The following is a 24507-nucleotide window of genomic DNA, read 5'->3' as shown; positions in this document are numbered from 1 at the left end:
TATGTGTCAATTAAGTAGCTACGCTCTTCTTATGGCACGCCGCACAAGATAAACTTGAATTTATTTATGTTAAACAGTTGGCAAATTTCTGGGGTTGTGTAGAATTAGTTGTTGTATTTTCATCCATTATTGAAAAATTTTCCTCTCGAAATGGTAACAACCAACCCCTGCTAATTTTCCCTAACAAATATTAGCAAGTTGTCATTTTATTTATTTATTTATTTATTGAAAGGGTGGCGGCGTAGGCCTAATTGGTTACATAGCCTACACTTTCTGGTTTCCAAGTTTTTGATTTCGGTTTGCAGTAGGCTATTAATTGAGTAGTCTTCAGATAATCGCCTACCGTCTTATATCCTTAAGGTGACAAAAAAAACTTAATGCCGGATATGCCTTTACTCAATCGTGTTAATTTTGTTGTATTAGTAGCCTACCGCTTTTATTCGCCGTCTTTATGTTGGATTAATTTTTTATTTTACATTTTACACAGCTATTGATTGGGCATATAATTGCCCGAACTGTGTATTGGTTAAATGCAAAGGTCAGCGGTTTACATATATATTTTGAAATTATTTACATGAAAATTAATGCATAGGGTATTTGATGTAAATGGATAGGACTATTATGGGAATTGCCCATTCATTCAGTGGTGAATTTTCATACTTGTCATAATTCGGAAGTATTCCCCGGGAAACGCCTTCGTTATGCGATTATGCTATTGTTTTACCGTAATAGCATTGTTTGTTTAGGCTATGCAACAGGGGGTAAATATATGTGCTCTCAAAGTTCCAACCCAATCGAAATGTTTCATGGATCATTTTTTTTATCGAATGATTAAATTAAATTATAATTTTAACCAAATAGGCTATTACAGGAGTGTGTCTGTCTCGTGGAGGATTGCATTAAGCTTTAGCCTATTTCCAAAAGCTGACAGTGATATTTGGGCTTTTCATTTTTTTGTTTCGTGGCCTATTTCTTTTTTCAATTCGATAATATAACAGATATTGAACAGAATTGTCGTTTCACTGCAGAAAAGTAAAATGTATGGTCAGAAGTTGCCATTTTGGTCCTGACGTAGGCTATAGGTATGCAGCATTGTTAACGGTTGTTGTGGTTGATAACCCGTGCTCCTTCAGGAATGGCCAGGATCGGCACCTGGCGTAAAATGCCTGACATAGAAGGCTGCAAATTACGATCGCGGTGTCGCCTTACAAGGTCGAATTCTGACATACACCGTAAATACTCCCTGGGTCCCAAGCATCTTTCAGCAGTGCTTTTTTTTCGTGTAGTAGGGATAAACATAGCTACCAACACACAGATATTGAAGAAATTGAAATTAAAATGGCAATATATATTAGGCTACTGAACGTGGAAGGGACAGTTTGTACTATGATATGATATCTTATTCATAGCTATTTATGATTTTAATTATGACAAGGGATGGGAAGAAAGATAGGCCTCGTTCTTGGAAATCGGGTTCATAGGTCACATTTTGTCAGAATTATGGGATGTGAATAACTTCTTGATGCTGCTCATGATTTTTTAAAATTTTTATTAAAGATCTATACTCAAGCGTTTAAAACACTACTGATATTTAAACTGCGGTTTTTTGTTAGTGGGCTTGCATCAGTTCTGAAATATGATTTGCTGGCATAGCAGGGATAGACTGTGCCATTGGAATAGACTGTGTAGTAGGCTACGGCCATTGCATAACGATGTGTGGGCCTTCACCATCACCTCCCCTCCTCCTCTCCATTAAAAATGCTGCATAACGCTTTTAGCCCGGAGCAAAGATACCATTTGAGAAAGATAAACAACGCACAAGCTGTCCCACCAACATGATGTGTCACAGGAATTCATTAGGTGGTGCATTCATGCTCGTGCATGCATATGTGTAAGTGAGAGAATACCTACGGCTGTAGCAGGAGTGAATGTTTTCCTGTCTTTTTTCAGTATGAATTCTGCATGGTGAGGACTACGGCAGTTTTTTTTTTTTTTGGCCCTAGGCCTCGACCTCAGCTGGCTGGCCTCCCCACTATGACAGGAGCTCTCCACAACCTGAAGCTTTGCTATGGCGTTCCATACCCCTACAATCACACGAGGAACACAAATCCCATTCTGTAGCTCGACCCATTTGACTGCCAGACTCCTTTCATGCTTTTCTCTAAAGCCACCAATAAAGCAAAAGTCCAGGGATAGATTCTGTACAAGGCAATCCAGATGGACTGTGCATACACTGATTCAGAACAGGTTTGGAATCAGTTGCACATGAGTAGGTTTTTTTTCTTTCCTCAAGGAAGCATTCTCTACATGAATTGTTTGCATGTATGTTTCCAAGCCTGTGCTGTAGCGAATTACAACACAGGAGCTATAAAATAATTTTAATGGGCTTTTATTAATTTAAATGTTTTGACTGCTCTTAGCCAGGTAGGAACTGACCTCTGGCCTGTGAACATTTTGTATATGTCCAATCGAATGATTTTTACAGTTTCGGATTCTATTGTTTGACGATACATCTGCAACTAATATGACACATCATCAAATGTATGATTATAAAATGGCAGAATATTTGAACATATGCCCAAATCCTCTACGCTCCACTCCCAGCAATCCCTGTGGGCCTTTCCTGGGGGAACTAAAAATGATGTGTTTTACTCTTTATGAACTGGGAGTGAATTTTCTTTAGAGATTTTTTTTCGGTTCATGAATAGAATGACTGAGCGAGAGGGAGCTGGGGTCTCTTGCACTCTTAGTTTTATGACTGTGGGCTGATGTAGGCTGAAGCAAGCCCGCGGTTAATGCTTTGCAGGTTCTCAGTGAAGGTGTGATTTTTATGTGCAGCATCGGCCCCAGGTGTAAAGACGAGAATAACAGAGAGGTCGAATGCGGAGCAGGAGAGGGATTAATTTTTTTTTTTATCCATTGGAGCCAGTAGGTCATACTGTGCATCATTAACAGAGAAGGACACCGTGCAAAGTCTTGAAAGAGTGTGTGTGTTTGCATAAATGAGTGCATGCATGTGAGAGTGTGTGTGTGTATGAAACTGTCCTTTATGGTAAAACCTTTGACCTGGGAGGTAAACCACACTGTGCAAGCATACAGACAGTGGCAGACAGAGACAAAGACAGACAGACAGAGGCAGACAGACAGAGACAGACAGATAGAGGCAGACTGAGACAGAAAGATAGAGGCAGACAGATAGAGGTAGACAGGCAGAGGTAGACAAAGACAAACAGATAGAGGCAGACAGACAGAGGCAGACTGAGACAGACAGATAGAGGCAGACTAAGACAGAAAGACAGAGGCAGACTGAGACAGACAGATAGAGGCAGACAGATAGAGGTAGACAGAGACAGACAGATAGAGGCAGGCAGAGGTAGATAGACAGTGCAGGCTCAAGTTCTTGCATGTGTTGTACATTTGGTTGACAGGAGAAAGAACAGGAAAGGTCTGGAAGCCGCAGTGAAGCCAGCTGTTGTTATAGGCTGGAAACCGTGGCATGTGTGAGGGCCTGTACTGTATAAAGCAGCACGTTCTGAATTCGCACACTTCTTGACTCCCATAAAGCAATGCTGCCTCCACCCCTCCCCAGGGTTCTACTGGTCTTTAGGGTGCCTAAGGGGTCACTCAATTACCCCTGTCACACTGTGAGGAAAAATCCACCTTTAATGTGTTATGGGAGGACACAGTCCTTTCGCACCACACAGAAACAGTAAGATTGTAGATAAGCCCTCAGTTCTATGACTGTCACAATATAAATGACAAAGCACACTGGGAAAGTGAGGCCTTCAGTGAGAGCCTCTGTGAGTAAAATGAATTAAATAAATGAGCAGCATCAGTAAATTGACAAACAAGTTTTTCTAATTGGGCCCGTGCATTTGCTACAAACCTTAGCTTCTGGATATTTTTATCAATTCAAATGGATGGGAGGGTGGGGAGTGGTGCTAGTTAAAAACTTAAACCGCGGGCCGATTTTGGCTGCCTGTGCTAAGGGTATTGGAATGAAACGTATGTGTGTAAATGCCAGATCCCTGCAATTAGCACTCCGCGGGTCCACTGATCTCTCCTTTATCTGCCATTCCTGGCATTGTCGAGGGAAGTATAATGGATTCATGAAAGATATGTCGGGAGGGCACGTGGCTCAGAGCACGATGGCTTTGCCGTTAACTTTTTTCACTCTCTTTTCCTTTCTTTATCTCTCTTTCTTTAAGCGTTCCTCGTAATGTATGTCCTCCCTACATTCACATCAAACACACGTCACTGTCCATTATCGCCAATGATCTATTCATGCAGAGGAGAGGCTGAAATGCAAAGGCCCAGACTGTCAGCATTAACCCTTCCACAGCCAAAGTGTTGCTTTATACATCATTGCCATTCACTCTTCCTGTATTATTACCAAAAACAAAATTTCACTCACCTCCAAACATTGAATTGAATGAAGAGATCATTTTTGTAGTTACACTGATTTTTTTTTTGGTGGGGGAGGATAGGGGGGAGCAGATGGATTGGGTCAAATACTTTCCATAATATTATCTTGAAAGAAATGTAATTTTCACCATTATTCAGAACTAACTTATTTAATGTAATTAATTATCTGGGGGAGTTACTGGGCTGTTTTCAAATATTTTACCAGCATCTAAAGAGTTAAAGCATTTCAACTGTGTATTTGACCCCGATTGCAGTAGCAGCACACCCCTTCACTACTTTTGGGAGTAGTTGGCAATTTAAGAGCAAAGACATTAATCTTTGCAACAGATTTCACTTGGTTCTCATATAAGTCCTGCCCACGCCTTATGTATCCCTTGTAAAGTTCCTTTTCCACAGGCCATTTTATTTGCGTTGGTAGATATTTCCCAGCCATGTTTCAGAACGGACAGAGAGGGTGGCGGTTTCCCCTGTTTCGGAAGAGAGATGACAGAGACCACTGGTGGGCTCTCGCTGGGGATGTGGCATCTTGGCTGGCATGGCTTCACAAGGAGAACTTAAAGCTGGAGCAGGAAACCTGTGCATAACCCAGCTAGCGTTCACCAAATCTGCAAATTCCATCTCTGTCAGCGTCAGAGGCTGTATTCACAAACACCTCCTAGCTCACACTTATAACAATGAGACAATACATTTTCAGAATTTGTACTTGCACTTTTTTAACATTTTTATATTCCCCGGTATTTTATTGTTTTATTGATAATTGGAGTGCCTAACTGAATTTTGGCCTGTCTCATCATTGCCACTTCCTCCTTCAGTTCAGGAAGGCGTGCACTAGTGCGCTCAATTGCAGTCCTGCTTCTTTTTCTGCTGCAGTCCACCAGCTTAGCTGAGCAGTCGTAGCCAGGGCTGGATAACTGCATGTTCAGTGCTGCTGAAACAGGCACGCCGCACACATATTATCCACCAGAGGGGTCACTGTTGAGTAGTGAGTTAGAGAAGGCCTTGCCAAATTAACTCACCATCTCTGAGTGATGCTTTTATCCAGTTATACCTTCTCTCTTCCTGCTTCCAGTCGTAATTGGCACTGACACGATAAGAGAGTTTGATTTTATGTTGCGGAGCGAGCCATTGCACCAAGGTTTAGTGCAGGGATTCACAAGTCCAGTTCCGGGGAACCCGTTTGTGCACTGTGCTGGGTATTTGTTAAAACCAGTTATTGAGGCATAATTTTATAAAGCCGCAGTGTAATCTGGCCGCAGTTAAGCGTTTTCACCGAGGATGCGCATGGAGTCTGTAGCTGCATGAGCTGCGGCTCGTGACATGATCAAAATGTCAGATGAAGTGGGTGATTGGATCAATTAGATAATTAAGTGAAATCCTGAAACGGATCAGCCCTCTTTGCGCACCCCCCACGTACAGGATGATCAGATTACCCGTAGAGTGCAGTGTTGTGTAGCTCCAGCGCTGAATCCATCCGTCCCCACAGCAATTGTGCGCGTGTAGATAGAGAGCGCTCTGATTACATTTGGGCCTGCCTTTAGGCTGGCTGTCAGTGGGGTGCTACCGATCTGATGGGACTGCAGCTCAGTACACAACAAAGCCACTGTCTCAGTGCGGAAGGTGAGCTCTCACTCAGGTTGGGTCATTTACTCAAAAGGCTGCTTTACTCTAAAGCAATTTGCAAAAGGGGAAGTTTAGTTTACAAAAAAAGTAAAAGATTAAATAAAACGTTTCATATATCATTTTTGTTAAGCTTTAACAAAGTCGTGTTTGTTTGGCTTAGTTTCTCGACCTTAATTAGAAAGGACTCTACATTCATTTCGATTTATCAGGTTTTTTTTTCCAGGAATGAATCTTGAACTCACCTCAGTGTATATGTCCCAATTTTTTGTGGCTTTTATATCCATACAACTGGCAGATGTCACTAAACCATACATACACAGTCTTGAGAAAAATTTGTTTCCATTTCCACATGTCCATCTGTTGATTGGGATAACTCCATAGAAATGTAACCCAAGCCATCAGTATGCTTGCAGGGTTTGGGCCTCTGCTTTTGGCGGGAGATCAAATGATTGGCTTGCTTGCCTCTTACTCTGATTGGCCATATGTCTGGTTCAGTACCAATGGGGGAAAACCCTAGCCCAGCTCTATTCTTTTATGTTTCCGTGACACTCCTCTCAGCAACCGCAAGGCAAAGTTGGTGGAATCTTTTCTCATTTCCATGGCAACTCAACAGAAATCCCTGTTCCAGTACTGGATTTTCTGTTGAAGTGTGAACGCACCATTCAGGTCATAGTTTTGATCCGCTTAGCCTACTCTAGTGAATTTTGCCGTCCCTCTGATTGTAGACGGCTAGTGAACAATGATGAGCAGTACTAGTTCATCAAATGAAAAACCCCATTTTAATCTTGGCCTACTGGTTTGTTTATGTTTTTTCATTTAGTTGCAAGTATTGCTTTAGGAGCAGTTAAGTCATATGAGGTGACCAGCCCATGTTCCATAGAGAACAGGGAACAGGGCTGTGGCCCACAAACAGTTAATGTAAATCCTTTACTTTAGAGTTAATTGGCTGAAATTTCTTATAACTTTATGGAAAAAGTGCACACTGCTCCACCGGGCTTTTAATAACCAGAAGCTGCGGAGTTTGTCAGATTTGTGTGCTCTGTGCCCTGTACTCTATGCTCTGTTCTCCACACTATGCGTCTGTCATAGTTCCTTTGGGTGGCCACTGGAGAGGTGTCCCAAACCGGCCCATTGTGACCGCACAATGGAAGTGAGATTCTGCGGAAACCAACTATGAAAGAAATATTGGAACATTTTGGTTGCTCTTTTCTGTTATGTTTACGTAATTCTGTCCTTCCTCACTCAGAGAACCACAATTACCAAGACACTATGTGATATATAGGCTACATTGGCTCGGTCCAGTGAACCGCTGTGGTTGCCGGAGTAATTGTGCAGACCAAGCCATGGGAAGTGTGTTTTTTCTGGTCCTCTGCGTATTCGGGAACCACAGTGTTCAGTTACTGACTCACATAGTGCTGCGGTCACGGGTAAGACTTCCCATGACAGAATGACGTTAGAACGGTGGAGCACTTCCATAGCTTCTGTACTTACTCTTGAATCAACATTACGCGTGATTAGTACGATGACATACTTCATTTCAAATCAATCCATATTAGCAGACGCCCAGCGCTGTATGTCTGTCCTAAGATTCCTTTTTTCCATAATGTAAAATAAAATGTACTGTTTCGTTGGTTGCAGTTTTCAGAGGACACTGTGGTTGGAGTATGTTAATATGGAAGTTTATGAGTCGAGAGAGAGAGAGGCTAGGACAGATATCTAGTTTATATATCTGAGAAGATAAGATAAGAATTAAATAAAAATAATAGAATATTGGGATTGCTTCTCCGTCTGCGAAGCGTGTGTCAACTTTAATGCCTTGCTCTCTTTGAGATGCTTTGGTCAGCATGCGAAGCAAAGCTTTCGTTACCCTGCACCTCTTGTCTTAAGTGGGTTTATGGGGGTGGGATTTGGGGTCATGTCCCCCAGCCTCTAATTGCTCCCAAATGCTGGGCTACAGCAGTAGCTCCCTAATAACTGCAGAGCCCTGGGAGAATTACCACAAACGGCTGCCGTGTTGTATTCTGTATTTTTTGTTCCCCACAAAATTGACTGTAACACGTATAATTAGTCAGGTCCTCTGGGCATTCTCACCTCTCCTGCATTTCCAAATTGGAACAAATGGGAAGCGTGGGAGAAGTGATGGGTGGAGGGAACGAATGGATGTAAGTAGATTTTCCTGAAAAAAAAATTGGGTAGCTGATCGGAGTGAAAGACAGGAAGTTCAGCCAAGTGGAAGGACAGGAAATGCTCTTAAAACACAAACCCAGCCCTCTTTGGTCCCGTCACCACAGTCTCCCTGCTCCTCGCTTCTGAGGGTGGTATCTCAGGCCAAGTCTTTTTTTTACGAGATGCCTGAGGTGAAATTATGGGTCTTCTCCGAGGGAAATATTGACCCCATTGTGGCCAGGCCTGCGGAAGCGCTTGGCCAGCTACTCACTGCCACGTCCAGCTCGTGAAACCAACAATTAATGACCCCCTGCCCTTCCCCATCAGAGAAATGACTGTTCTGCACTAAAAACGTGCTCAACTCTCTACCAGGCGCTCAGCTTGGTTGTTGTTGTCTTCAGTTTTTCCTGCAGGGGAAGTTAAGTGGGCGTGCGGATGCGTTTGGTCCCACAATCCTTCGTAATCATCGTGTCAGACTTTAGCGTATCACATTTATAACTAAAATAAAGGCCCCTTGTTAGAAAGCCAAATGAGTACGTAAGCTGAAGTGGCCTAACAATACTTATGAGTGACTGTTCAGCAATGCGGAACATCTAAAAAAACACATGCACGCACACTTTGTGACCGCAAACACGATCTGCTTTTCAGTTCGTCTGTTTCCTAATTTTTTCCCACCTTCACCTGAAAAGACTTGAAGATACCTGAGATGTGGTATGCGTGTCTCCTGTTGTCCTCGCGCTGAACGCTTGCCAGGGAAAAGCGAGCCCGGCGTTTGACCGAGAGCTGCTTCGCGTGACGGCGAGTCTGGGCCAGCGAGGCAGCGGCTCCGCCACCCGTCCGCCAGCGGCCCTGCCCAGCCGGAGCGTTGGCGCGGCAGCCTGTCTGCCGCGCACGTCTGGCAGGCAGGCGGAGAAGGGAGGCGGTGCCCTGCTGTGGTGGCACAGGAATGACATCACCGCCAGCCCAGCGTGACCCAGACTGCTCTGTGGAGAAGCACTTTTCCCTGTGGGTGAGGAATGGGATTTGAGCAAGACTTGAAACCAAAAGACGGTGGAAAACCTGCAATGTTGGCTGCTCTTCTGTGGGTGCTAACTTCTACCCGTCTTTCTCAAATGCGTTGCATTTCACACGTTTAAAGCTATCACGTCAGGTAGTTGTTTTCTGTGGTAATGGCAAAGAACATTCCTGACAGAAACCATTACAGATTTTAGAAGTTAGAAGACTAATGACTTACCATTTCCTTTGACCCATGGAGAGACGTGCCTTTTTGGGGCGAAAAGGGATATTTTTTTGGGAGATGGGATGTTTGTGTGATTTAGCAGGGGTTGGGGAGTCTGTTATGAACTGTGAAACGTGACTCTCAGCAATTTTCACGATTGTTAGCCTGTGTGGAGAGGGAGGGAGAGAGAGAGAGGAAAAGATAGGCAGAGAGGGAGGGAATAAATGAGAGGCAGGAGGGGAAGGAAGCGGCAATGGCTTCTGCTCTTTGCCTAGACCTTTATGTGTGTACTTCTGGATAAGAGCATCTGCTAAGAGTCTAAACGTTAATGTAGATGGAGGGTGAGAAGGTTCAGAAGGCAGGGTTCCAGAGCTGCTTGGTTCCCCCACGCAGGGCTGGGCCGGGCTCTCGCCAGCGAGTCTGGGGTTTCGGGCCTGCTCTACTACAGACACTGCGGTGGCATGAAAGGAAGGAACTCGCGTTATCTTTGCTTCCCTCGGAGCTGCGTTCCGTTCAGTCGAGATCCAGAACTTTCCATTCCCGCCCATTTCCTCCGCGTTCCCGCTGGCCAGAGCGTTCAGTGCAGGTCTGTCAGTGCGCTGTCGTTAAAATCACTTACAGGTGCTGCCGGCAGGGCTTTCCTTTACAGATCAAAGGTTAACCAAAGACTGGCCTCTTACACCAAGAGTTCAGAAGCGGTGAAAGGCCTCCCGCGGTTTCTCCGACCATCCAAACGCAACGCATTGGCCTTTCAGCTTGAGCGAGGCTGAGCCACACTTGCCTCGGCCTGAGGCTTAGAGCTAATTAGCACCCCCTCGAAGGCACCAGAAAGAGCTGCCCTTGTACCCTCCTCAGGGTACAGAGACGTGGTGTTTCAAGGGGGCTGGGTGGTACATGTGTCTGTTACCCTTCTTGACCTGCTCTAACGGTCTGCCCCCCCAGGCCTCCAGCCCGAGGATTAACACGTCCTCCCATTAGTTTGCCATGCTTTACGGGTGCCTTCTTCCATTCCTTCACTTTCCAGAACAGATGTGAGGGACAGAGGGGGTCCCCGCTAATCACCAGCACTGGAGGAGCTGGTGTGTTTCTAATGAGACTGGACTACACCACATTGCTTTAATCTCCTTGCCCTTCAAAGTGTTGATGCGTTGGACCAGTGAAGTCGGCTCTTTTCTCCTTGCCTCTCCCAGAAGCCCACAGTGTTTGCCTTCTATCTCTCCCACACTGCCCATCCCTAGATGTGTGCGATTAAGGATATTCTAGATACTAGGGAAAATGTACTTGAGGTAACTTCAAAGTGGCTCGTACAGTGACATTTGCGTGCCTCCAGAGGTTGTGCATGTGTATATAACCCAATTATTCTTCAAGAAATTATGTTTAATCTTTTTTCAGTTGGACCAGTTTTTCTATGGCTATGCACAGTTGTTGCACAATTTCCTAAATTGTTGCACAATTTCCTAAAGCAGCAGGGTCCTTGGGAGCTGAAAGAAAAATATACCAATACAATATGGAAATTGTTTTTATGTTTTGTTGAGAATTAAAGTTATGAAATTAATCTGGTTAATGTTGGTGTACAAGAAGCTTTGGAGTTTCTTGAAGTGATTTTCTTGCTTTAGACCACAAACCCCTGCATGCTTTGATACCTGATCCTGTAAAGTTGTTCTAAGCAATTTTCTCATTCTAGAAGATATGGACATTGATTAATAGAATAGATGTAATGTGGGTTATGTTAAAACATAACCTTTGGGGGCCCCAGGCAAATGACTTTGTTGCTTAATAGCTAAATACGCCCCAGATTGTGGTTTCGGTTTCAGAATCATTACGTATGATACTTTAGATACTTAGGTGGCGTCCAGAAAATTCTGTATGTATCTAAAAAGATACTTCTTCATTGTACACAAAAACCATCTTGGCCAATCGAAACGTACACTCATAAACTAATAACAAAGAAAGCGATCTATGCCTTTAATCATAAAATCTGTATTTTTAGCTGCAGAAAGTCTGGGACGTAAATTAATTTTGACGACAGGGTGTCAGCACTGTTCATTGTCTAAACCTACATGAATGCATTTATACAAGTCACTCGGGGTAAGGGTGCTTGCTGAAGGCCTCAGTATAATGTAAGCGTGATTCACGCTGCCTGACATTGTGCAGTGTTGCACTATAAATCACTACAGCTGGCAATGGCAGAATTACGAGTGCTTGTTTCTTTATCTGGCCGTCAGTGACCTGGATTTGCATGCGTGCACACGCGCGTGCATGGAGTGCATGCGTGCACACGCGCGTGCATGGAGTGCATGCGTGCACACGCGCGTGCATGGAGTGCATGCGTGCACACGCGCGTGCATGGAGTGGCCAACATGCGTACGACTGCTCAGAGCCGGTATTCATTACATTACATTACATTATAGGCATTTAGCAGACGCTCTTATCCAGAGCGACGTACAACAAGTGCATAGGTTTCATGATGTAGAGGCGCAAAAGAAACACTAGAGTCAAGTAAGGATCGTAGTGCCAGAAGTGACCACATCGATCAGGATTTCTTTGGGTCAGCATAGCCTGTGTTTTATGGATTAACTCAACCTGTACTGTAATAGGTATCTTAACGTGTTCCTTGGGGTTAATGTACAAGGTTAACTCAGCCTGTTTCTCAATCCTAAATCATTCTATACTGAAAGCATACTTACTTTAAGTGTTAGTTTAGCTTGTGTCTTTGCTAAGCCTGTATTGTAAGGGTCAGGTTATTTTGGCCATGGACTATCTGTTCTGTAATGTTAACTGTGTAGTGGAAAGTGTAGCCCATGCTCTTTCTCAGGGTTAACTCACATTGTGCTGTAAGGGTTAGCTCATCCTGTTTCTCCGGGTTTGCTTTGCCTGTTTCCCAGGGTTGACTCTTTACTGCAAGGTTAACTCAACCGGTTTCCCCGGGTTAACTCAGGCTATATTGCAAATGTTAGCTTAGCTTGTTTCTCATGGTTGGCTCTGTATTCAGTGAGGCACACAGAAGACTCCTCCACTCCAGAGTACTTCATTAGAAGGCTTTTCAGCGGGGGAACTTCAGCTGCTCGAGGCAGATTGGAGCTCCAACCTCTGGTGTGAACTGCAGCTGTGAGGCTTTTTTGTGTGGTAATAAAGCGGTGCTGTGTGACGGCATTGTTCCGCGCTGACTTCAGATCTGCAGAACGGTCGAATGTAGGCAAGAGCGCGAGAACGACGGAGGTCGAGAGGGAAGAATGGGCGGAGGACAAGAGAGGAGCGGCAGGAGGGGAAACGACAGAGCGTGTGCAAGTGGGGTCAAAAATAGGGGATACACAAAAGGGTGGTGATTGATAATCAGATGGCGGGGGTGGGGGCGAACACTGCCGGAGAAGCTTTGTGTTGACTGTCTGTTAGATGGGAAGAGATGGAGATGGAGTAGGGGAGATAGAGTGGCCATAGCTGGGGAAACCTTTAGTCACAGCCCATGCTTGCTTATGGAGTGACAGGCGATCGGCTGAACAAAGATATGTGCTGGAGCTCCTCCCCATATGTGCCTGTGCGCATGCTTCTATACATTGTGTGTGTGTGTGTGTGTGTGTGCGCGCGTGCGTGTGCATGTGTGCATGCACACGTGTGCCTGGGATGCGTGTTCACATGCAATGTGCAGATCGGGTCGCGTGTAAGCAACGCGGCTGCTCCGTGCTGCTAGCACACACCGCTGAGGGGCCGCACCGAATGGCCTCCCCCATTGTAATGCAAAAATCTGAGAGTGTGTGCAGTGGAGCGATGTGAGTCTGCAAACATGCACCTGTGGGCCCCCCCCCCCCTTTCAGTAACCGGCACGGCAGGGGCCTGGGAGCAAGAGGTCTGCTGTAGGTCTGCAAGGAGCTTTTAACGGGGGTCCTGTCGGAGAGCGATCCTCTTGTACGTGTCACAGCATCACCCCTATCGGCTCTACAGTATCGGTGTCCTGCGACAATGTCACCATTCACCACGCCTTTGTTTTGAAATGCTGTTCAAAGCTCCAGGGAAAGGGGGTGATGGGACTCGCCTGCCTGGCCGAAAGCGAGGTCTGCTGCAGGTGGTCCGGAGTGAGGGGGGAGGGGGTTGATGAGTCATTGTCGCTCGGTGAATCTTCATCCGTTTTGTTACCGAATCCGACGCAGAATGTGCCGTGCTGGTTCCCTTTAACGAACAAGGACCTCTACGACGCATTATGCCGAGAGTGTAGCAGAGGCAACCCCACTGCCCCCTGCTGGTTTTCTGTATAGCGGCAATGTGCTTCAGCTGTTAATACAGAGAGGAAAGGAATAAACACAGATGGATAATTGCTGGGTTGAATGGACCATTTCACGTAAATCTGCCCTGTCCAATATGGTGCGTTCAGCCCACGCTGCAGTGCTGTCTCTGTTGGTGGGCCGGCGCAGTGTCCGTCTGTCCGACCGTGTGATTTGTGGGCCTTCTGGCGTCCTGCGCCGGTTCCCTGAGGCTTTAAGAGCGGAGAGGAGCAGCCAGGCTGGAACACAAGATTCACTGTTGACTTCTAAAGGGAACACATTGTTTGAAGTGTCAGTGTTGTTGCCAAGTGCTGGTCCAACCCCTTCTCTAGATCTAATGAAGGGTCATGCAGAGAGGAAACATGCCATAAAAATAGCAAGAAACAATTATGTGACAGGGAGAGAGGGGTGAGGGAGGGAGAGAATGGGGGAAGGGAGAGAGGTAGCAGGAGGGAGGGAGAAAGACGCATTGGCAGAAACTACGGCAGTAAAACGTGCTTTCCTCTTGGCAGGGACTGAGAGATGGAAGGATGGAGAGGGGGATGTGAGCGGGCCGCGGGAGGTGATTAAGTCACAGGGTGATCTGTGTGACGCCCTAACGGCAGGATGGATTGCAGAACAAAGAGGCTACGAATAGCACAGGGAGGGGAGGAAAGCCGGGCCGCATGGTGTGGATCTGAGATGGGAGCTGAAACAGAGAAGATAAACCTTTGAGCCATGCTCCCTGGAAGGACTGATGATGTCATTTTTCCCTAGGAGGAGGTTTTCTCTTTTTTAGGAGTTGTAATTTTCTCTGAGTTTCCTCTCTTTTTGTCTTTTTTTTCGGTCTTGGTGCTTTTCCCTCGTTTGATTTTTCCCCTGTCCTTTTTTTAATTCTCTGCTTTTCCCTCATGCCCAAATTGCTAGGCTACTAGGCTGAACGACTGGCCCTACTCTCACAGATGAGGATGTTTTGGAGGGAAACAGCAGGTTGGTCAGCTACTCTCACAGATGAGGATGTTTTGGAGGGAAACAGCAGGTTGGTCAGCTACTCTCACAGATGAGGATGTTGATGTCAGTTCCCGTACACCAGCTGCTTCTCAAGTAGCGGTATTGAGGACCAATGTGCGTGCTTTCTGCATCAGCATTCGTTTAGACACGATGCGCTGCACGTACCCATTGTTCGGGTCAGCCTACGCCTTCTGGCTCTTGCATCCCAATCATTTGCATATCTGCAACTCCACAAGATGACAAGTTAAGCAGCCCCTTATCATTTTATCTTGATTTTGTACATTTAAATTTTATTTAAATGTCTGTCAGAGAAAACATGAATGTAAATCTACATTCACTGTAAGGATTTAAATGGATTAGATGGATTAAACACATTGACCCTGAACTGTATTAGTATATCTAGTCACGGCCAGATTTAGGAGGAGGTGGGTTCCTGATGTTCTACCCTCCCTACTCAAAGTGCAGAAGTTTACTGCCAGGCTTCCATCCAGCACTATAACATGATAGTACATATGAAAGCATTCAAACAAATGAAGATAAACACGACACAGATTTCTCGAGATTTTGGCTAATGTCGCATGTCGCCTGTTTGTCTGTCTTTTCAACCCATTGCTCTGTAGAAATGTCTTAGAGGTATTTTGAAATACTGTAAGCAGAATATGTGTTTGCTCTAAAACAGTTTTTTTAAACTTTAAAGTGGAAAAATGCAAAAATCTTAAATTTGTGTGTGTCTCAATTGAGATGGATGAGAAAGCAAAGAAGTAAATGAAAGAAAATGTGTTTGAAGATATTTATGATAAAAAGTAGTACTCACTGGAAAAACAGGAAAATATGTAAGACATAGGCTTGCATCCATAAACGAAAAATATAGCTAAGTCCCTGATACAGTTAAATAGGTTTTTTACTTGTTTAAAATACTAATAAAATTTATTAGCTCCTTGTAAATTAGCACTTTGCCAAAGGCTCTTAGCCCTGTAACTTCCATTCAAAATGGGTAGCAGGTAGCATTATATTCATGTATGTAGCAATATCTTTAGCTAGCTAGACATTGTGGCTTTACTTAAAATGACTGTCACTTAAATTACATATTGGTACAAATCTATCGAAACCACATCAATCATATTGTCCATTTGGGTGACCAAAATATGATGATTGGTTGCCCAGTTGGGAAACCATATTTAAAAATAAGTGTTGGGCTCTGAAATCCTCAGGGGAAGCTATGTTGTGTGTTTTAGAAGTGGTTTGCATGTATAAATACGCTTTGAGGGGGATCTCAGATTAAACACTGCCTGAGGCACCAAAATTAACGCACCGCTGACCACAGTTCACGCCCTTGATCACTTTTGGGTTTGCTAATTTTTTAGACCACAATCTCCATCTCTTGTTCCATCTTGTTCCTTAAATATGTTTTCATACCCTTCCACCCTTCGAATAAGTGGAAGAGGGGTGGGAATATAATGAGCAGGGGATTTATGTGCATAGTAACGTGGCGTCACTCAAATATGCAGAATGACATTTGAAGTATAATAATAGAAGAAGCTCAGCAGCTGCTTTCTCTGAGGAGGAGCTGGCAACACCGGCTTCATTTCTCTAAGATGACTCAAAAACCCACAGCAGGGGACCTTGTTACAGCACAGAGCATATCCACAAGCATATGTTTAGAAATTGTACAAACCAACACAACAATTCCTGTTCAGTTTCTTTTCAATGAGGATTTTTTCCCTTAGTTTTTAATGACTATACAATTACTTTGTACTTTTCTTGGTGTAATAAAAATAAGTGAAGCAGTTACTTTTTTAAGTATGGTTAGTAAATGTTCTTTATGTTCTAAGATGTAATGAATTTAATGAAACATTAATAAATGAGTGTTGTTGTTTTTTTTCCTTTTCTTTAAAAAAGAAAAAAAAGAAAATGGTGAACCATGGATTAAATTCCAGCTATAAATCGAATGATGGATTTTGAGAATCAATTTACTCTTATAGCTATGTGTGTGTATCTGAAATTCAACATTTGTTGTTTCATACTCATACTCTTCTCCATACATCCTCATGCTCAGAAAATGTATGTGTTCATTAAAAACTGTAAATAATTATTTAAATTTAAGGCATAGCCTAATTAGTTTTGGAGTTTAGTAATAAATGGCACTTAATCCTTTATGGTCTAGCAAATTGCTACTTGCATTTTATTTTAAGGTTTACTCATTTTACATGAAGGTAAAATCTTACTGCTTTTGTGTATCTATGTTACACATGCAAAAATGGACCGTTTTCGAAATTGAAGGAAATAAGCTTTTCAAAGTACACATTTCCTTCAAGCCCTCCTATGTGAATTCCCTGCCTTCCTATGTGAATTGGTACTCTGTATTCATGCATGCGACCAAAAGAGAACCCATAATGTAATTTCTAAGTACAAAATTACAACTGCGTAGGCTAAGATACTCTTTCATTGTATGTGCTGACATTCCTAGTTGAAGTATAGCCTATGCGATGATGTCCATGTGTGTATTTCTCTGTTTCCCCAGGAGTGGTATGTTATTGTGGAAACCAGCTCACAGCCAAGCATGTGGTGAATGCACTCAGTAGAGAAGTGGGTTTGGGTTTGGGAATACCTAGAGTACCACTTGGTGGTGGGCCTGAGGTTAGAGCCAAAGGATATTATGGTTTAGGGTTGGCATTGCGTATGATCGTAATAATTCATTTGGAACCCTTTGTAGCATATAGCGAGGATGTAGAGGTTGTGAAAAGTAAAGGAAGCCTCCGTGGAATCATCTTAAAAAGCAGTCCTATTGCTGCGTAGGTTTAATTGTGCTGTTCTCATATGATGTCAGTGCGAGGACCCGTCAGGATCGTGCAGTTTGACATAATGCGTCTATGTACTATGATACCAAATGCTAATCTGTGCCTGGTTTCCATAACTTGGCCTGATGCAGTAGAGGGTTTAATAAAATTGTGTGGTTGTAGTTTGGGGGTGTGGTCTAATAATGATTGTGATGAAATGTGGGCGTGTCAGTGCTGCTAATTCATCAGTCTTGTTTGTTTCGTCAGTATAAAAAGCGAGTTGCACCAACCCCCCATTCCACAAGTGAAGCATGTGCTTTTTTTTTCTTTTAAAACTAACCGCTTCCTCGGACACAGTCACGGTCGAGTCATGGATATTTATTTTACCCTGGAACTTAGTTTACTTTGGAATTTCAGTAATCCCGAGTGTGTGTCTGGTAATTAGTACCATGTTGTGCTTCCACAGGAAAAACACACAGGTAGGGTTTTTCCTCTGTGCAAAACGATGACAAGGTGAACCGGTCTCCGTGCAGCAATCTCGTCATTGTGAGGGAGGACTTCCAGCAGGGGAGGAGGGTTGTGTGTGTGTGTGTGTGTGTGAAAGAGAGGGAGAGATGGTATGTGTGTGTGAGGGTATGTGTATAAGTGAAATCAGCTGAGGAGACAGACACAGTCTTTTTCTCTCTTTACTCTATCTGTTTCCAGCACTCTCACAGGACCTCTCCTTCTGTCCTTCCCATTTCTCCCCTCCCTCCTTCCATCTGCCCCCTTCTCTTTCTGTCCTCTCTCTCTCACTCTATCCCTCTCTCCCTCCTCTCTCAGGGGTGCAGTAACTACAGGGTAGTGCCCCTACCTGTGCTGTAGTGTTCCTGTAATTGTAGTGGAGAGAAAAGAGCAGCAGGAGGAGCAGGCTGTGCTCAGTCCGTTTTCCTGCTTCTGGATAAGCCTCCATGTCCCCACTTCCTCTCTCACGCTAGTAAGCTCATGCTGTAGTGGTAAGGGGTGGAGGAGGGTTGTTGTTGGTGATAAGGGGTGGAGGTGAGTTTTGGAGTTGGTAACATTCTGAATGACTGGTATGCCAGTGAGAATCCCATCACTGCTCAGTATAACATCAAAATGAGTTGCACAGCTCCCCTACAAAACATGGCTGCAAGATGCTTTTACTGCCTGTGGCTCCAGCTCAGCGACTGTGGGGCAATTGTGTAATGGCATTTACAGACCCCAGGATCTCTCTTCAGAAATCAATGGTATGCCATCTTCTGAAAACAGCAAATAGAAATGTGTTCCCTTTAGGCAGTGTCTTTCTGGAGGTCACATGATCAGCTGCTCTGAAGGCTGCCAGGTGGTGGCTGTGGCTGTTCCATGCGCTGTTCTCTGTGCAGGGTGGCAAGCGGATCTTGTTTTTATGTCAGTCTGAGGCTCCCACGCGGCTGAGGTGTCTGCTGCTGGTCTGATGTGCTTTTTACGCTCTGCTGCTCTGACAGTGCAGACCCTTCAATGCTGCTGCTGCTGTCCTGTATTTGCCTGCCCACCACCTACAAAATGTACTCCTTTGTGACCTACCAGCACTGACCACAAACGTGTGTGTGTGTGTGTGTGTTGGGGGGGTGGGGGGGGGGTTGTTTGTCTGGGAGCGTTTGTGTGTTGGGAGGGGGGGTTGGGCGGTTGTGTGTCTGGAAGTGTGTGTGTTATGTGTCCTCAGGCCAGCGTTCAACTGACACGCAGTGGATCCAAGCTGCTGAAAATCCTTGGCTTTCTCCCAGAGACCCCAACCTGTGGCTCTGCTTTTCACTCGGATTCCTGCACGCTGCTGCAGCTCCCAGGGAATTCTGGGAATTCTGAAGCAGGTCTGCCCAGGCAGAGAGGGAGGGGGGATGGAGGGAAACACAGGACCGCAGAAGGATAGACAAGAACCTAAAAATAATGACAGTGTCGTGTGAGGAGTGTCCACTCTTCTTTAATCTAGAGCTTTAATTACGTTCCTCGTTTCTATCTCTGTCCAACTTTCACTCACAGTCTACCAGAGTTTGCATTTTATAACTTCCTTTGGATTCAGACCATTTAGTTTGGCCTACTGGTACAGAAGTGAAGAACATGCCTTGGTTATTTGCTTTCTCACCCTCTCTCTGGATTATTTAACTCGAAATATTTAGCAGGAAGTTTTATGTGGAAGTTTGACAGTTAAAGTGCCGTAACTGCTGGCCCAGAGAGAAACTCATGTACTAAGCCTGCGTTTCTGACTGTGCGTTTGAGCCGGAGTGGACTTTTCTTATTGTCATGGTTTCACAAAAGTGCTTGACCAGCCCCCTCTAACTCCCCTCACACACTCACACACTCAGGACTAAACTCAATTCCCTTTAATTTGGGAGTAATTCCAAACGAATGGCAGACGTGTAGGTCATCGTTGGTGTGCGGCCTGTGGCGGGCGAGCGGGTGCATGCGTGTCGCAGGATTAGCAGCAGTCTCTCGCTGTGCGGAGGCCTCGCTGGGGTTAAGCCTCTTTCCAGTGGCGGCTGCTTTTATTGAATTGCGGAAGGCCTCTGCAGTCTGGGTTTTTTTTTTTTCTTCTTTTTTTTCTTTTTTTTTTTTTTTTGTTTGGAATCCTATTTTGTCCCTTTTATTTCCTATTGGAGACGTTCTTCTTGATTGAAAAATGTAATTATTCAATCAGTTTTTCTCATTAAAATAGTCTTCTCTGCGGTAATAAAACTGTGAGTGACAGGTGGTAATTGCAGATCAAGGACTGAGGGGCAGAGGGGACTCTGAGAGAGTATGGAAGGGATTACCAGTGTGGTGGATGTGCTAGGGGCTGAAATCCTTGTTAAATCAGCTCAGTTAACTTAAGTGTTGTTCCTCTCCTTAGAGCCCCCTGAAATACATCTGTCCCCCTCCTCCCCAATGCTGGGCTGAGGCATCTGTAGCAGTCTTGGGCGGGAAGCCAGCCTTATAGTAGGACAGGCAGAGGCAGAGATAGGCTTCCATGGGCCTGGAATCTGCATTATTAGAGGCAGGCTGTTGTCTGGGACACCACGGTCATCATGGGCAGCCATGCCGGGTGCCCCATGGGTTCAGAGTTTCTGCCCTATCTGCGTCTGTGTGCCACACATTGGTGGTGGTACAACCGCACAGAGGCAGTGGTACAGCCGCACACAAGCAGTGGTATAGAGTGGTACAGCCGCACAGAGGCAGTGGTATCAGCCGCACACAGGCGGTGGTATAGAGTGGTACAGCCGCACACAGGCAGTGGTACATCCGCACACAGGCAGTGGGACAGCCGCACAGAGGCAGTGGTATAGAGTGGTACAGCTGTACACAGGTAGTGGTATAGAGTGGTATAGTTGCACACAGGCAATGGTACAGCCGCACACAGGCAGTGGTACAGCTGCACAGAGGCAGTGGTATAGAGTGGTACAGCCGCACAGAGGCAGTGGTATAGAGTGGTACAGCCGCACACAGGCAGTGGTATAGAGTGGTACAGCCGCACACAGCCAGTGGTACAGCCGCACACAGGCAGTGGTACAGCCGCACACAGGCAGTGGTACAGTTGCACACAGGCAGTGGTACAGCCGCACAGAGGCAGTGGTACAGCCGCACACAGGCAGTGGTACAGTTGCACACAGGCAGTGGTACAGCCGCACAGAGGCAGTGGTACAGCTGCACACAGGCAGTAGTGCAGCCGCACACAGGCAGTGGTATAGAGCGGTATAGCCACACACAGGCAGTGGTATAGAGTGGTACAGCCGCACACAGCCAGTGGTATAGAGTGGTACAGCCGCACACAGCCAGTGGTACAGCCGCACACAGGCAGTGGTACAGCTGCACAGGGACTGAGCGGGGCGGTAAGAGACTAGCTCGATGTTCTGTCTACAAGCAGGCTCCCTGTGTGGTGACATCACCTCACAGCATTAGATCACACTTTCCCTCTGGCCTCCACAGCGATTAGCAAAGTGCTGCTTCCATTGTGTGCAAAATGTACCAAAGATTTATTGTTTATTTATTGATTTATTTTTATTATTATTTTTTGCTCATTTTCCGCACATCTTGACTGTTTGGTAAGCACTTTAGTATTCACAGTAGGATTTTAGATTTGCAAAATAAGAAGACAGGACTTCACAGAAAGGATACAAGCCGAGACTTGGACCTATGGTCCTCCTGTTCAGTCTGGCTCCCTGTGGACTGAGCCGCACGCTACCCCCTGCCGGTCCCTTGATTTTGGCTAAACTTGCGGAACAGCTGCTCTTGACGTCTCCGCGAGCGAGCGCCCGGCCCGGCTAATCCTCCGCTCGTCGGCGATCGGCCGGGGGAGCGCTAATGGTGCGTTACTAAACCGCGTCTCGGACTGCCCAGCGCACGCTGGCTCCGCCAAAGCACCGGAGGGGAATGCGGCCTGCGTGGCTGTCCCGCTGTGAGCTAATGAAACGCACCGCCGCTGCAATTATGCAGCTATTCGGGTTCAATCTAGTGAGCCGGACGCTTCATTGGAGAGAGACGCTGTCTCACTTATTTATTTGTTCTTCCCAAATCCCAGAAATGAAATGAAGTGACATGCAGAAGTAACTGTTCTCGCAGGCAGTCTTGGGGCAGGGTTGCATCAGGGCAAAGTAATCGCTCCCTGAGTTCACTACCAGAGCTGACTGGGCTCTCTGCTATTTCCACCACTCTCCTTGTGCCCCTTAGATACAGATCAGCGGCGCTTAACCGGGCTGATCCCTGTCTGTCTGAATGCTGTTATTGTGATATTATTCCTGTCAGGCCACTGTGTCAGTCCAGGAGAAGACAGGTTATGGTGACAATGTAACTCTGCATCGTGTATGAATGACAGAATATTATCTGCCTTAGTTAAACATTTTGAGAGCTGGATGAGTCTGTGAAAGAAAGTTCCTGAGATATGGGTCCAAAAGGCAGAATTAAACCATTCTGTCCATTCTGCCCTGTATAAATTGTCATATTCAACAGGAGGCACATATTGAATGTATAAAATCTTATATTTAATGGTACGAACCCGTCGTGGTGGAGGCCTCAGTGGGGTTCAACACTTCAAGAGGTTTTGGTTTTTGTTTATTTCACGTTAGCCTGTTTTTTTTTCTCCCCCTTTCCCTTTGCGAGACTCTCCGGTATAGAAATCTGTAGTCTCCAACAGTGCCGGGAAGCAGCAGCTCTTTTTCAAAGGGGGTGAACTTCTAACAAGTTGAACAATGCTGCTCTCATCATCCGCCCCTCGACCCCCCCATACCCCCTCCCGCCCTGCCGTTTGTGATGAATGCAGGGGCCTGAGCATTGCAGCTTCTTTAAGACGGAAAAGCGGGAACATTCCTCTGTCGGGGTGTGTTTTGTCACTGGGGCCCCTGTGCTGTGAGCGCATGCTGCTTCGGTTAGCGTAGCGCTAGCACCCGCGCGGAGCCGCAGACTGATGCAATAAATTGTAACGAACGAGGGTGCAGATAAAAGCGGGCCAGCAGCTGATCCCCAGATGATTCTGCTCCAGCGCAGGCCTTGTGTGAATCTCTCGCATTTTATCTCCGATTTTCCCTCGTATTTTCCCCCTTATGCAATGAAAAGAGGACGTTCTCGACGGACAGCGGCAAATACTAGTATGCTCACCAGTACAGCGTCAGCTCATCTTACGGAAGTGGAGAAACCACCTTGAGCCATTGCCTTGGAAATGGAAGAGGGTATTTTCATGTTGTTGCCGATGCAAGTTCAAGTTTGCAGCTGAGCTGTAAATGTAGAGGAGTGGCCTTTATCGTCTCTAATGGGCCCTGGCGCTCTTGGCGCTTTGTGAAGAGCCTGGCCGATCAGGCTTTTGTCCAGGGCCCGGGTCTTTTATTCAGCCCTGACAGGAGATTGATAATGCTGTCGTTATTGCTTAACCCACTTACTGCCAGTGGAAATTGGGACGGGCTGTACGTACGTGCATGCGTGTGTGTGTGGGTGTTTGCATGTGTAGGTACGTGCGTGCGTAAGAGGGTGGTTGTGTGGGTGTGTGCATGTGTGGGTTTGGGTGCGTGCGTGTGTGGGTGCGCGTGTGTGTGTGAGTGCGTGGGTATGTGCATGAGTGCGTACGTGCGTGCGTGCATAGCAAACTCGGGAAAGGAGGGAAATTGCAATGGGGAGAAAGTGCAGTGGGGAACCCTTGGGAGAGGCCTGTGTAAGATTTATGGGTTTATGTGGAAATCTGGACTCCTGGACAAGGTGGAGCGTCTTGGAGGAAGTAGGTGATTTATGAGCCCTATATTCTTTCAAAAGTTTTTTTTTTATTTATTCATTTATTTTGTGGACTGCGAGAGCCAGTTTTTTTTTTTTTTGAGCTTTAGGCTTTCTTGATTTGCGAGACAAATCCTTTCGGGTCATTTCTTTGTCTTAAGAGAGGGAGAAAAGAATGAAAGTGATCAGAGGGGGGAAGAAGGGAACAGATGAATGTGTGTGTGAAAGTGTAATCAACTGAGGGAGTCCTCGTCTGTCCGTTAGGTGATTAGTGGGATGCAGGGAGCAAAGGATGCCCATTCAATTAAGCTCCAAAACGAAACTCATTTAGATTCAATTAAGCCCTTGTTGCCGTCCCTTTTTGTGGTGTGTGGTCGAGGGGATGGGTTTGTTTTAGGGAGAGTGGGGATTTAGCTCTGGAGGACAGAAAAACTTCTCACGGGGTCGGTCGGTGCAGTCCTAACAGACTCCAAACAGAGATGATCCAACCCAGACCCGTCCATCCCCAGAGAACCAGAGCAGACCACCAAGGAAGAGGTAATGGGCTGAACAAGTGAATGCTGTTTTCTGCAGGGGGAAAAAAAACAAATGTGACCATTGTCTCTCCGAGTCCGTTGCGTGCCAAAAAGTGCCTAATTACTATACTCCTGGTGTGGAGAAAATGAGGGGTAGAGGGGGAGCAGCAGCAGCACAGTGCTTTTCTGTGGTGTTGGTGACGATGCTCATATTTCCATTTGGTTTACAGACTCCGGCTGTTTGGAAGACTTTTGTTCAGTACAGGTTCTCAGAATTATGCTGCGGCCGCAGAAATCAGTGTTGCAGTTTTGCATCCAATTTATATTCAGTATTT

The 24507-nt window shown here is 45.6% G+C and overlaps 1 protein-coding gene across 1 annotated transcript in view; it reads left to right on the top strand.

Moving 5' to 3' along the window:
- LOC135263404 (nucleoredoxin) overlaps positions 1 to 24507 on the top strand; it is a 51646-nt gene that overhangs the window by 670 nt on the left and 26469 nt on the right. The window lies entirely within an intron of this gene.

Source organism: Anguilla rostrata, chromosome 9 (assembly GCF_018555375.3).
Source record: "Anguilla rostrata isolate EN2019 chromosome 9, ASM1855537v3, whole genome shotgun sequence".
Taxonomy (NCBI): domain Eukaryota; kingdom Metazoa; phylum Chordata; class Actinopteri; order Anguilliformes; family Anguillidae; genus Anguilla; species Anguilla rostrata.
This window is presented reverse-complemented; position numbering and strand designations above follow the sequence as displayed.